This window comes from Saimiri boliviensis, chromosome 18 (genome assembly GCF_048565385.1).
Source record: "Saimiri boliviensis isolate mSaiBol1 chromosome 18, mSaiBol1.pri, whole genome shotgun sequence".
NCBI lineage: Eukaryota > Metazoa > Chordata > Mammalia > Primates > Cebidae > Saimiri > Saimiri boliviensis.
Window position 1 is genome coordinate 46270947 of NC_133466.1, and position 14879 is coordinate 46285825.

Genomic DNA, 14879 nt, shown 5'->3' on the forward strand with positions numbered 1-14879 from the left:
TAAATCATGTTTCCTGGCAGGCTCAGGCAAGGCCACAGCCTGCTCTCTCTCTTTGTCACAGAGAAAGCTGGGCAGCTGTCTATGAATTCTTAGAGCCTCAATGTTGCTAACGCTCATCTCAACCTTGAATCACTCACAGCAGAAAGCCCACTGGGTATCAAACAACATCAAAAACAACAACAAAATGTAACAAAAGCAGAGCATCTTCTAGGGATTAAACAAGAATAGGGGAATGAGGTAATGAGGAGATGGCTTCTGAGGTTAATGAGAAACACTTTAAAATCACAAATGCCTCAGTGTTTTAAAATGTGAGGTAAGTACTGACACCTACATAGCTATCAAATTTGATTTAAATACAATATGTTTCCACTAATTGCATGTTCCAAGAAAAAACACAATTTATAATTTGGCTCAGCAGATATTCATATTTAAACAAAACCCACTGCTTTCTCTTGTCTGCATGGACCTTCAGAGGAAAGCAAGAACATTTCTCAAGAGTGGATTCAACGGGAACCTCATGGAGCCTCTGCGGTTCCACAGCCATGCTTCTTTTTCTAAACCTGCATGGGATGACCACTTCCATCCTGCTAGGAAGGCAAGTGCTCGCCCTGTCTCTCAGACCATGTGCAAACTACGTAGCTGTCTTTTTGCTGTGTTCCTGAGCCGAGCACACAGCAACCAAGACTAGGCTGAGGGACAAAAGGCTGGAACCCCATATATCCCTGGCACTCTCTATTCTTGGCCACATTAGCCGATGGGCAGTATAAGGCCTCAGTGAAGAAAGTTGGTGTGATTTCACCCTATCTGCTTGAAGGCTTCTCTCTTCTCAGTTTCCCACTAGAACTGGCCATAGCATGAGGCTGTACCAGGGTCTAAATGCACAGAAAAGAGCCCTGGCCCACTCTCCCTGCTCAAGATGGGCTATGGACAATCAATTCTGAGGGCTTTGGTGGAAAAGGCTTGTGAAGAATGGAAATGGCTGGAGTGAGCCACTCCAGTGACAGGAGGAAACAGGAAAGCCTGTAAATGGATGAAGTTTACTTGAAAACCAAGCACAGCAGGGAATTTTCAATGAAAAAAATAAAATGAGCAGAGATCCTCACACAGTTCTGTTCTTTTGGTACGCCTTGAGAATTGGCCTGGGCATGGACGGAACATTTTTCTGGGTTAATTACAGTGTCTTTTTTCATGCAATCGACTGCACACATTGTTAAGTTCCCAAGTTGACTTTTTCCTGTGCCTATAATAAGAATGGACTGCAGATAAAATCCCTGTGGAGAAGGTGAATACTAGACAATCTGGGGATCTGTATGTATGGAAACCAAAACACATATCCCAAGACACAGTGACCATGGCTCTGCATGAATTCCAAAAAGACCTGGGCCAGTCCCACGCACAGGATCCCACCCCACGTTCAGAGAACGCAGGTGCACTGTAAGACTGCAGAATGTGACCATTGTCCCTTATCTGGTAAAATCATTTCTCCCATGGCTGCATACATCCGCTTTCACAACAGGAAGCTCAACTCAGCCTGCCTGTCTACAGAAAAGCCAGTGACAAGAGTGCCACATTCCTCATCTTCTGGATTACTCACCACTATGACAGGGGTTCCCCAACACTTACCAGCTTGCTGCAGTGCCACAACTTCCTGTAATGACAGAAAATAAATTGTTATGAGCATCAGACCATGCTGTATTCTGACTTTACTGCACTCAAAGAAACCCAAAAGAAGAACAGAGCATACTGACTCATGCTAAAGACAAGGTTTCTTGCACGATGTTTCTTTCCAACAATGTTGCATGGACATTAAGTGATTTTTGTCCCAAAAAGAAAACAGACTTGCTAAGGCAAAAAGCTTGTGACCACACAGTGTGTGGTTGATGCTGTCATTTTCTCCCACCGTCTTAAATCGAGTCTCAGTCAAGAACAGACTCTCACTCAAAACTCTCTCAACCAAGGGAATTCTGTAAGTCATCTACAGTTTATATGGCAAAATTCTCATATCTTATATAAGATTCTCTAATCCAAATTCAAGAAGATAAAGTCAAGAAAGCAACTGTTCCACTCAGACACATCCTGTGGCCTGACAATCACATCCCATTGTACCTCGTCCTCCGCAGCATCCACGGAAGTGTCTTCCTGCTGAAGAGCAGGCCCTAGAAGGATGCAAAGTGACCATCAGCAACTTGGTGGCATTGCTCATTGACAATTCAGGGACATGCCATGATTTGGGTGAGGGAGGAGGGTGGAAGAAAAATGACAGGAGCAGAAAAGAAAGAAAATTAGGGCCTTTGGGTTTGTAGCTCTAGGTCACCACAATGTAAAATAGTCCATCTCAAACATGGCACACCACCCAGGGCAGGCACTGCTTTCCTGCAGCTTCTCAGGACCATCTGACCTGAGCCATCTTGCCCTCCCTTCTTCATCCCTCGCAAAGTCATTTTCTCTCACAATTCACAAGTGGTGCTGCTCTGGCCATCACCCTACCTACAAGATTGTGTACTTGATAAGGAACAACCTTGCTTCAGAGACAATATTACATTCTGGCCAACATATGGTACAGTATTTATTTATATATTCATTTACTTACTTATTTATATTTCCTTTCTAACAATTTTATTTTGTAAGATAATAGTGCTATTGTATTTACTAATCCTAAGTAAAAAGTTAATCTGAAATATGAAAATGCTCAATGATCCTATCACTTCAAGAATATCCCTAATCAGCATGTGGTATTTGTCTTTCCACTCTTTATTTCATCAGCTCATGGGTGTTCCATGGGGTGTGTGGCTGATCATTCTGTTCTTTTCGTACACAGGCTCCAGGACTGGAACCTTTCTTGAGTGGCACAAGGTGAGACAGTGATCCCTTCTAACCCAGCTGTGCTGAAGAATCTAGCTACACAAGGATGACCAGTCAGGTCACCGCCAGAAGCTACTCTTTGTGCCACCACAGGGAGATCAAGCCAGGCAACTACCCTCAAGTGTCTGGCATGACCCTCAAGTTAGTCCCTACTGATCATGTCGTCTCTGGGCCAAGCTGTCCATTTCAAGAACACACTTCTGTTCACTGTCTCACTAATTATTGGCCGGGACTCTGCCATCAACACACAGAAACATGGAGAAGACAAGACACAAAGCTGCTCCTCTGTCCCTGCTTTTAGAATGATAGCTGAAATTCAGACTGGCCACGAAGTCAGAGCCCATCTCCGCCTTCAGATGAGGATTGAACATTCCAGCAGGGTCCAGGTGATGGTGTAGAACTCACTCTCCTGATGTTGCACCTTGGCCTCCCCTCCACCTTCATGGCTTTGCTGCCCTCACTCCTTCCTTCTATTCCTCTAAATCATGTTTCCTGGCAGGCTCAGGCCAAGGCCACAGCCTGCTCTCTCTTTCTCACAGAGAAAGCTGGGCAGCTGTCTATGAATTCTTAGAGCCTCAATGTTGCTAACGCTCATCTCAACTTTGAATCACTCACAGCAGAAAGCCCACTGGGTGTCAAACAACAACATCCACAATAACAACAACAACAACAACAACATGTAACGAAAGCAAAGGATTTTCTACGGATTAAAGAGGAAGGGAAATGAGGTAATGAGGAGACGGCTTCTGAGGTTAGTGAGAAACATTTTAAAATCACAAATGCCTCAGGGTTTTAAAATGTGGAGTAAATACTTATCCCTACACAGCTATCAAATCCAATTTACAGAAAATAAGTTTCCACCAAATGCATATTCCTAGAAGAAACTCAAGCTATACTTTGGCTCTGCAGATACTCATATTTAACCAAAGCCCACTGCTTCCCCTTGTTGTTTGCAAGGGCCTTCAGAGGAAAGCACGAACATTTCTCAAGAGTGCGTGCAATGGGTACCTCATGGAGCCTCTGCGGTTCCACAGCCATGTTTCTTTTTCTAAACCTGCAAGGCATGACCACCGTCCATCCTGATAGGAAGGCAAGTGCTCACCCTGCCTCTCAGACCCTCTGCAAACCACATGGCTGTCACTTCTCTTTCCTGTGTTTCTGAGCTGAGCAGAGCAACCAGGACTAGGCTGAGGGAGAAAAGTCTGGACCTCCACATATCCCTGGCACTCTCAATTCTTGGCCACATTAGCCGATGGGCAGTATAATGTCTCAATGAAGAAAGTTGGGGTGATTGCACCCTCACCCTGCTTGCGGGCTCCACTCTTCCCCATTTCTCACCAGAACTGGCCATAGCATGAGGCTGTACCATGGTCTAACTGCACAGAAATGAGCCCCGGCCCACTCTCCCTGCTCAAGATGGGCTGTGGACAATCAATCAATTCTGAGGGCTTTGGTGGAAAAGGCTTGAGAAGAATGGAAATGGCTGGAGTGAGCCATTTCTGTTTCCAGGAGGAAACAGAAAAGCCTGTAAATGGATGAGGTTTATTTGAAGACCAAGCACAGCAGGAAATTGGGAATGAAAAAATTGAAATGAGCAGAGATCCTCACATCATTCTGTTCTTTTCGTATGCCTTGAGAATTGGCCTGGGCATGGACAGAACATTTTCTGGGTTAATTAAAGTGTCTTTTGCATGCAATCAACTGCACACATCATAAGCTCCCAAGTTGACCTTTTTCTGTGACTATAGTAAGAATACGGTGCTGATAAAATCCCTGTAAAGAACACGAATACCAGAAAATCTGGGGATCTATATGTATGGAAACCAAAACACATACCCCGAGACACACTAACCATGGCTCTGCATGAATTCACAAAAGACCTGGGCCGGTCCCATGCACAGAATCCCACCCCACATTCAGAGAACACAGGTGCACCCAGGGACTGTAGAATGGGACCGTTGTTCCTTATCTCATAAAATCATTTCTTCCATGGCTGCCTACATCCGCTTTCACAAAAGGAAGCTCAACTCAGCCTGCCTGTCTACAGAAAAGCCAGCGACACAGTGCCACATTCCTCATCTTCTGGATTACTCACCGCTATGACAGGGGTTCCCCAACACTTACCAGCTTGCTGCAGTGCCACAGCTTCCTGTAATGACAGAAACTTAATTGTTATGAGCATCAGAACATGCTGTGTCCTGAGTTTTCTGCAGTCAAAGAAACCCAAAAGAACAGAGCACACCAACTCATGCTGAAGACAAGTTTTCTTGGACGATGTTTCTTTCCAACAATATTGCTTGGCCATTAAGTGATTTTTGTCCCAAAAAGAAAACGGACTTGCTAAGGCAAAAAGCTTGTGACCACACAGTGTGTGGTTCTTGCTGTCATTTTCTCTTACTGTCTTAAATCGAGTCTCTGTCAAGAAGAGACTGTCGCTCAAAACTCCCCTAACCAAGGAAATTCTGTAAATCTTCTGCAATTTATATGGCAAAAATCTCATATCTTATATAAGATTTTCTGATCCTAATTCTCGAAGACAAAGTCAAGAAAGTAACTGTTTCACTGAGACCCCTTAGATTCATATCCCATTTTACCTGGTTCTCTGCAGAGTCCCCAGAAGGTTCTTCCTGCTGAACAGCAGGCCCTACAAGGATGCAAAGTGACCATCAGCTCCTTGGTGGTGTTGCTCGTTAACAATTCAGGGGGCTGGGCGCGGTGGCTCAAGCCTGTTATCCCAGCACTTTGGGAGGCCGAGGCAGGTGGATCATGAGGTCAAGAGATCGAGACCATCCTGGTCAACATGGTGAAACCCCGTCTCTACTAAAAATACAAAAAATTAGCTGGGCATGGTGGTGTGTGCCTGTAATCCCAGCTACTCAGGAGGCTGAGGCAGGAGAATTGACTGAACCCAGGAGGCAGAGGTTGCGGTGAGCCGAGATTGCGCCATTGCACTCCAGCCTGGGTAACAAGAGTGAAACTCTGTCTCAAAAAAAAAAAAAAAAAAAAAAAAAAAAAAAAAAAAAAACAATTCAGGGGCATGCAAGGAGGGTCACAGGGAAAGGACAAGAGCAGAAAAGAAAGGGAATCAGTCTTTGGGTTTGTAGCTCCAGGTCACCACAATGTGAAATAGTCCATCTCAAACATGGCACACCACCCAGGGCAGGTGATGTTTCCCAGCAGCTTCTCAGGGCTCCTCCTTTCTAATCTGAACTGAGCCATCTTGCCCTCCCTATTCATTTCTTCCAAAGTCATTTCCTCCCACAATTCACAAGTAGTGTGACTCTGGCTATGACTCCATCTCTAACGTTTTGTACTTGATAAGGAACAACCTTGATTCAGAGGCAATACTACATTCTAGCCAACATATGCTATGGTATTTATTTATTTATTTACACTTTCTAACAATTTTTAAGAGCTAACAGTGATATATTTATTAATCCTTATTAAAAAGTTAAAACAAAATATGAAAATATTCAATGATCCTATCATTTGAAGAAAACCCCTACTTAGCATGTAATATTTGTCTTTCCACTCTTTATTTCCATCAACTCATGTGTGTTACATGAGGTCCGTTGCTGATCATACTCACACTGGTTCCAGGACTAGGACAGCCTTTCGTGAGGGGCAGAAGGTCCTCTGATCCTCTCTAACCCAGCTGTGCAGAAGAATCTAGCTACACAAGGACCACCTGTCAGGTGACTGCCAGAAGTTATTCTTTGTCACCACAGGGAGATCAAGCCGGGCAACTGCCCTAAAGGGTCTGGCCTAACCCTCAAGTTCACCCCTGCTGATCGCTGATTTCTGGGCTAAGTTGAACATTTCATAAACTCACTCCATTTCACTGTCTCAGTAATTTCTGGTGGTGCCCCTGCATCAACACACAGAAACATGGAGAAGACAAGAAACAAAGTAGCTCCTCTTTTGAGGCTTTTAGGAAGATGCCCACCATTCAGGCCTGCCATGAAGTCGGATCTCACCTCCGTCTTCAGATGAGGTTTGAACATTCCGGCTGTGCTCAGGTGATGGTGTAGAACTCACCCTCCTAATGTTGCACCTTTGTTTCCCCTCCACCTTCATGGCTTTGCTGCCCTCACGCCTTCCTTCTATTTCTCTAAATCATTTTTCTTGGCAGACCCAGGCCAAGGCCGTAGTCTGCTCTCTCTCTCATAGAGCAACCTGCGCAGCTGTCTATGAATTTTTAGAGCCATAATGTTGCTAACTCTGATCTCAAGCTTTAATCACTCACAGCAGAAAGCCCACTGTGTACCAAACAACAATAACAACAACAACAACAAAAAAAAAAAAAACAGCAAAGAATATTCTAGAGATTAAAGAGGACTAGGGGAATTGGGTTATGAGGAGATGGCTTCTGAGGTTAACGTAAAACATTTTACAATCACAGAAGCCTCAGTGTTTTAAAATGTAGGATAGGTACTGACACCCATACAACCATCAAAGTCGATTTATATACAATAAGTTTCCACCAAATGTATACTCCAAGAAAAGAACTCAAGCTATACTTTGGCTCAGTTGATATTCATATTTAAAGAAAACCCACTGCCTTGACTGGTTTTTCCAAGCACCTTCAGAGGTAAACAAGAACCTTTGTCAAGAGTGGGTTCAACGGGGACCTCACAGAGCCTCTGCAGTTCCACAGCCATATTTGTTTTGCCCCACCTGAAATGCATGCCCACCCTTCATCTTACTAGGATGGCAAGTGCTCACCCGGCCTCTCGTACCCTGTGCACACCACGTGGTTCTCCTTTCGCGTTGCTGTGTTTCTGTGCTGACAACACAGGAACCACAACTCGGCTGAGGTGGAAAATGCCGGAACTCCACATGACCTCGGCACAATCTATTCTGGGCCACGTTAGCTGATGGGGAGTATGAGGCCTCAGTGAAGAAAGCTGGGGTGATTTCACCCTAACCCTGACTGCAGGCTCCTCTGTTCTGAGTTTCCCACCAGAACTGGCCATAGCATGAGGCTGTACCAGGGTCTAAATGCAGAGAAAGGAGCCCTGGCCCATGTTCCCTACTCAAGATGAGCTACGGATGATCAATTCTGAGGGCTTTGGTAGAAAAGGACTTTGAAGAACAGAAATGGCTAGAGTGAGCCATTGCAATGCCAGGAGGAAATAGGAAGGCCTATAAACACGTGAGGTTTATTTGAAAACCAAGCACAGCAGGGATTAGTAAATGAAAAAATACAGTTAGCAGAGACCCTGACACAGTTCTGTTCTTTTGGTTCACCTTGAGAATTGGCCTGGGTGTTGATGGAACTTCTTTTGGGTTAATTAAAGTATCCTTTGCATGCAATCAACTGCATACATTGTAAGCTTACAAGTTTTTTCCTTGCTGATAGTAAGACTACGATGGTGATGAAAATCCCTGTGGAGAATGTGAACACTAGGAAATCTGGGGATATGTATATATGGAAACCAGCACACACACTCCGAGACACAGTGACCATGGCACCGCATGAATTCTCAAAACCTGGGCCAGCCCCGTGCACAGGATCCCACTCCACCTGCAGAGAATGCAGTTGCTCCCAGGGACTGCAGAATGTGGCCGTTGTTCCTTATCTGGAAAAATCAATTCTCCCATCGCTGCCTAATTCGTCATTCACAACAGGAAGCTCAACTCAGTCTGCCTGTCTACAGGAAAACCAGTGAGACAGTGCCACATTCCTCATCTTCTGGATTACTCATCAGTATGACATTAGTTCCCCGATACTTACCCACTTGCTGCAGTCCCACACCTTCCTGTAATGACAGAAAATAAATTGCTGTGAGCATCAGACCATGCTGTGTCCTGACTTTCCTGCACTTGGTGACATTAAAACACTAGACGGAAACCAGTGTTCAATCAGAGAAATCCAAAATAAGAACAGAGCACACCGACTCATGCTAAAGACAAGTTTTTCTTGGACGATGTTTCCTTCCAACCATGTTTCTTGGCCATTAAGTGATTTTTGTCCCAAAAAGAAAACAGACTTGCTAAGGCAAAAAACTTGAGACCACACAGTGTGTGGTTGATGCTGTCATTTTCTCCCACTCTCTTAAATCAAGTCTCAGTCAAGAAGAGACTCTCGCTCAAAACTCCCCCAACCAAGGAAATTCTGTAAGTCATCTACAATTTATATAGTAAAATCCTCCTATCTTATATAAGATTCTCTGATCCTAATTCGAGAAGATAAAGTCAAGCAAGCAAGTGTTTCACTCAGACACAATATCTGGCCCAACATTCATATCCCATTATACCTGGTCCTCTGCAGCATCCCCAGAAGTGTCTTCCTGCTGAAGAGCAGGCCCTAGGAGGATAAAAAGTGACCGTCAGCACCTTGATGTTGTTGCTCATTAGCAATTCAGGGGCATGCCATGATGTGGGGTAGGAGGAGGGTGGCAGGAAAAGGACAGGAACAGAAACGGGAATCAGGGCCTTTGGGTCTGTAGCTCCAGGCCACCACAACATGAAAGAGCCCATCTCAAACACAGCACATGACACCGGGCAGGCTATTTTTCCCTGCAGCTTCTCAGGTCTCCTCCTTTCTAAGCTGACCTTAGCCATCTTGCCATCCCTTCTTCATCGCATTCAAAGTCATTTCCACCCGCAATCCACAGGTCGTGGTGCTCTGGCTGTGACTGCTCACCCTGCCCCTGGGAAGACTCCTTTGTTCTCTTCTCATTGTTGTGTTTCTGAGCTGAGCACACAGCAACCATGACTAGGCTGAGGGAAAAAAGGCCCAAACTCTGCATGACCTGGGCACTATCTATTCTGGGCCACGTTAGCTGCTGGGCAGTATCAGGCCCCAGTGAAGAACGCTGTTGTGATTTCAACCTAACCCTGCCTTCAGGCTCCTGCCTTATCACTTTCCCAACAGAACTGGCCACAGCATGAGGCTGTACCGGGGTCTAAATGCACAGAAAGGAGTCCCAGCCCACTCTCCCTGCTCAAGATGGGCCACGGATGATTGATTCTGAGGGCTTTGGTATAAAAGGCCTGTGAAGAATGGAAATGGCTAGAGTGAGCCACTGCAATGCCAGGAGGAAATAGGAAGGCCTGTAAACAGGTGAGGTTTATTTGAAAACCAAATAGAGTAGGGAATCGTGAATGAAAAAAATAAAATTGGCAGAGATCCTGACACAGCTCTGTTCTTTTGGTATGCCTTTGGAATCAGCCTTGTTGTTGACAGAATTTCTTTTAGGTTAATTAAAGTGTCCTTTGCATGCAATCAAGTGCACACATCATAAGCTTACAAGTTGATTTTTTCCTGTACCTATACTAAGACTGCAACAGTGATGAGAATCCCTGTGGAGAATGTGAACACTAGCAAATCTGGGGATGTGTATGTACAGAAACCAACACACACACTCCAAGACACAGTGACCATGGCACCACATGAATTCACAAAGATGTGGGCCATCCCCACGGACAAGTTCCCACCCCACCTTCAGAGAATGCAGTTGCTCACAGGGACTGCAGAATGTGGCCATTGTGTCTTATCTGGAAAAATCATTTCTCCCATCACTGTCTAAGTCCTCATTTACAACAGGAAGCTCAACTCAGGCTGCCTGTCTACAGGAAAGCCAGTGAGACAGTGCCACATTCCTCATCTTCTGGATTACTCATCAGGATGACATTGGTTCCCCAATACTTACCTGCTTGCTGCAGTCCTGCAGCTTCCTGTAATGACAGAAAATAAATTGCTGTGAGCATCAGACCATGCTGTGTCCTGACTTTCCTGCACTTGGTGACATTAAAAAACAAGATGGAAACCGGTGTTGAACCAATGAAACCAAAAAGAACAGGGCAAACCGACTCATGCTAAGGACAAGGTTTTTTTGGCTGATGTTTCCTTCCAACAACATTGCTTGGCCATTAAGTGATTTTTGTCGCAAAAGAAAACAGACGAGGTAAAGCAAAAACTTGCGACCTCACAGTGTGTGGTTGATGCTATCATTTTCTCCCACTGTTAAATCGATTCTCAGTCAAGAAGGGACTGTCACTCAAAACTCCTCCAACAAGGGAAATTCTGTAAGTCACGTACAGTTTATACGGTAAAATTCTCACATCTTATATAAGATTCTCTGATTCTAATTCAAGAAGATAAAGTCAAGAAAGCAACTGTTTCACTCAGACACATCCTGTGGCCGGTCATGCATATCCCATTTTACCTGGCCCTCTGCAGCGTTCACGGAAGTGTCTTCCTGCTGAAGAGCAGTCCCTAGAAGGATGCAAAGTGACCATCAGCACCTTGGTGGTGTTGCTCATTAACTACTCAGCAGCCTGCCATAGTGTTGGTGAAGGAGGGAAAGGACAGGAGCAGAAAGAAAGGGCATCTGGGCCTTTGGGTTTGTAGCTCCAGGCCACCACAGTATTAAATAGCCACAGAACAGCACACATGGTAGGCTGTGCTTCCCTGTAGCTTCTCAGGGCTCTTCCTTTCTAATCTGACCTAAGCTATTTTGCCCTCCCTTCTTCATCCCTTCTAGGGTCATTTTCTCCTAGAATCCACAAATGGTGCTGCTCTGGCTATTGCCCCATCTGAAAGATTTTGCACTTGATAAGGGACTACCTTGTTTCAGATAGAATATCAAATTCTAGCCAACATTTGCTATTGTATTTATTAACCCTTTGTTTTAAAAGTTAAGCCAAAAGTTGGTAAGTCAATTAGCCTATCATTTAAAGATAACCCCTACTCAGCTGGTGATATTTGTGTTTTTACCTTTATTTTCATCACCACTTGGGCGTGATATGGGGTCCATTGCTGCTGATGCTCACACTGGTTCCAGGACTGGGACAGCCCTTCACGAGTGGCAGCAGGTGGGGCGCTGATCCCCTCTAACCTAGCTGTGCAGTAGAATCCAGCAGAGGAGGTTGGCATCAGGCTAACAGCCAAAGTTCTCCTTGAGATCTTGTTGGGTGCTGTGTCTTGGGTATGTGTACTATTGAATTAGAGCATTTCTAGTTTTCATGATGACGATGTCACTAAATACAACAGGATATGTCCCTATGTGTTCTCCTTTTTTCACCAGCAACTAAGAAATAGCCCATCACTTAAGACCAATGACCTGGCAGCTGTCTCTGTGTGTTTCATATTAATAACCACACCAAAGTCCACTGTACAATGAACCTACTCACACTCTGGGTCACCTGACCATTAAGAACATTCTACTGTGATTCACAGTGCTTGAGATCTTTATAGGCCAACATACCTCCACAAACACGCATAGATGCTAGGATCTTCTGACAAGTGACACCAGGGCCATGTGATAACTTCAAACTAGCAGCCCAGAGCATCAATCTCCCACCTATTCCCGAGTTTATCTTTGCCATTTCCATTTAGGTGAGCAAAAGTTTAAAAAAAATCATCTCTACATCATCTTCATATGAGGACTGGGGATATTAAACTCACCTTCAGCTACAGCTATGGTGGAGAATGAATGGATTGATTTATGGAAAAATAGAGTGGTGATTAAGTTTTGTTTTTAGAATATTAATCTTTGTGTTGTGCTTTGCACATGAGAACATGTTTTCTTGGGTAAAGCACACAAACTCGCAGGGACAGTCACAATCACTCCGCATTGACTCTATCCTCCATACTTCCCAACCCTGATGCACACCAACCACCCTCTTCTATCTAAACGCACTGTTCCTTCCAGGCACTAGAGTAGATGGTCCCATTTCTTGACTGGATTCTACAATTTTTAAGGCAAAACTGCTTGAAACTCATTTCTGGCAGGAAATTCAAAACAGAGTGGCTCTCCAGAAAAAGGGGGCAAGGAAGTGTCACCTTTCTCAACACTAGAATTTTTCCTTAGCATCAGGGTGATCCCAGAATACGTACTGCTTGTCTGTGTGGCTGTATCCACCTGCATTTAGAGAAGAAATAAAAACAGTATAAGGTTAAGACCATGCTGTGTCCTGTATGCATTGGGTTTTTCTTTCCTTTTCTTTTCTTTTCTTGAGGTGGAGTCTCACTCTATCACCCACGCTGGAGTGCAGTGTCAGAAACTAGGCTCACTGCAACCTCTGACTCCTGGGCTCGAGTGAACCTGCTGTGCCTCAGCCTCCCCAGTAGTTGAGATGAGAGCTGCTGGTCACCATGCCTGGCTAATTTCTCTATTTTTAGTAGAGATTGGGTTTCACCATATAGATCTTTTCTTTACTTGTTGGCATTAGAAAAGCATATGGGGAAAAAAGAAAAGCATATGGAAGACAGTGGTTGAGGCAATGACTGCAAATTAAAGCCTACAACATAATACTGGAAAGGCACAAGATTTTTAGGCAAGTTTCAAGACTGTTTTGGTTGTACAGTTACAATTATTTAAGAAGAATGATTTCCCCTAAAAAAAAAATGCTTGCTGCCATACAGTTCCTAACTGAAGGTGTTATCTAAGAATGTCATCTGAGGTCATTTCTTACCTGGTAATGAACCCTCACATTTTCCCACTAAAAAATTCTGTAAGTCATCTATAATGTACTTGTTAAGATTTTCATATGTCAAATCAAATAAAAATTTTAAAAAGCAAGAGTAACAAAATTTCCATTTTAGACAAAAGAACTTACCATGTGAATGCCTGGGGTAGCCTCAGATGAAGGCTCCTGCTTATTGTGATCTAGGAAACACAGAGTAACTGTCAGCATGTCTGTTCCACTGAAGGAATCCCTTAGGCAACCTGGGGTGTTGGGGACAGGGGGCCGGTGTGTGTGAAGGAGGTAGGTTAAGAACAGAAACTTGGCTGCCACTGGGACACCATTCTTGGTGAAGAGGGAAGGCAAATAAGACCATCAGGAAAGCCACAGATCAGGGCCTGGTTCTCTGGCCCCCTCACCACTGTGAAGTAGGCAGTGTTCACACAGGGCGACACACAAATGCGCTGGTGATTCCAGGACAGTGTCCCATCATCCCCCTGTGCATTTTGAGGCCTGGTAAATGTCCATTTTTTTTTTTGTTCTTGAAATGTTATGTCATTCATCTTTCCTGGATCTACATATGTTCCTCCTGCACTTATCATCCATTTTATTGGCTTTAAAATCATTATTGTGGCCAAAATACATAATATTTATTATTTTGATAATCAAGTGCACACTTCAGTGGCATTAGTGCCATTCACAATTCTGTGCAGTAAACTAAAAATAATCCATATCCAGATGTCTGACTTTCCACCTTAGGAAACTAGAGAAAAAAGTGTAGTGTAATGTAAACCAGGCAACCCCCCTCCCCCAAAATATAGCAGTAGTTGCAGAAATCAATGTAATAGAATTAATTTAAAAAGAACACAAAACCAAAAGGTGCTTCTTAGAAAAGATCAATATAATTGGTAAACTTCCAGCCAGGCTAATCACAAAGAAAAGACAGAAGACACAATTTACAAATAATATAACTAATATTCCTGATGATCCCATGAACATTAAGAAAATAGCAACAGAATAAGTTCAACAAATCTATGCCTGCAATTTTTTTTTAGTGTAGGAGTGAAACTTTATTAAAAACGTTTACAGAAGGATTGACAGGAAGCGCAGTACCCTTGGAAGAGAACCAAGTAGGCCACTGGCGAGTTTCAAGTGTCTTCGCCAGGCGTCCCCAAACTACAGCCCACGGGCCACATGGGGCCCCCTGAGGCCATTTATCTGGCCCCCCCGCCGCACTTCAGGAAGGGGCACCTCTTTCACTGGTGGTCAGTGAGAGGAGCACAGTATGTGGCGGCCCTCCAGTGGTCTGAGGGACAGTGAACTGGCCCTCTGTGTAAAAAGTTTGGGGATGCCTGCTCTATGCCCACAGATTTTCTAGCTTAGATGAAATGGACAAATGCCTTCAAAGGAAGCAACTACCATAACCACCCAAAGGAGAGATAGATAGTCTGGGTAGGCTTCGATTTATTACAGAATTAAATCGCTAAGTAATAACTTTAAGAAAACATGCCCATACAATTTTACGGTTGAATTCTACCTAACTCTCACAATGGAAAATATAGTCTTACCAGCAAGTGATCAAAATTCTACATATTTACCCA

The 14879-nt window shown here is 44.1% G+C and overlaps 1 long non-coding RNA gene across 1 annotated transcript; it reads right to left on the minus strand.

Moving 5' to 3' along the window:
- Positions 1–11035: 11035 nt before the first annotated feature.
- LOC141581974 (uncharacterized) lies at positions 11036–13675 on the minus strand. Its single transcript, XR_012514808.1, has 3 exons — positions 13432–13675; positions 12710–12734; positions 11036–11086 (listed from the first exon to the last, which is right to left on the minus strand). It is a non-coding gene; the product is annotated as an uncharacterized LOC141581974 (long non-coding RNA).
- Between the last annotated feature and the right edge of the window lie 1204 nt (positions 13676–14879).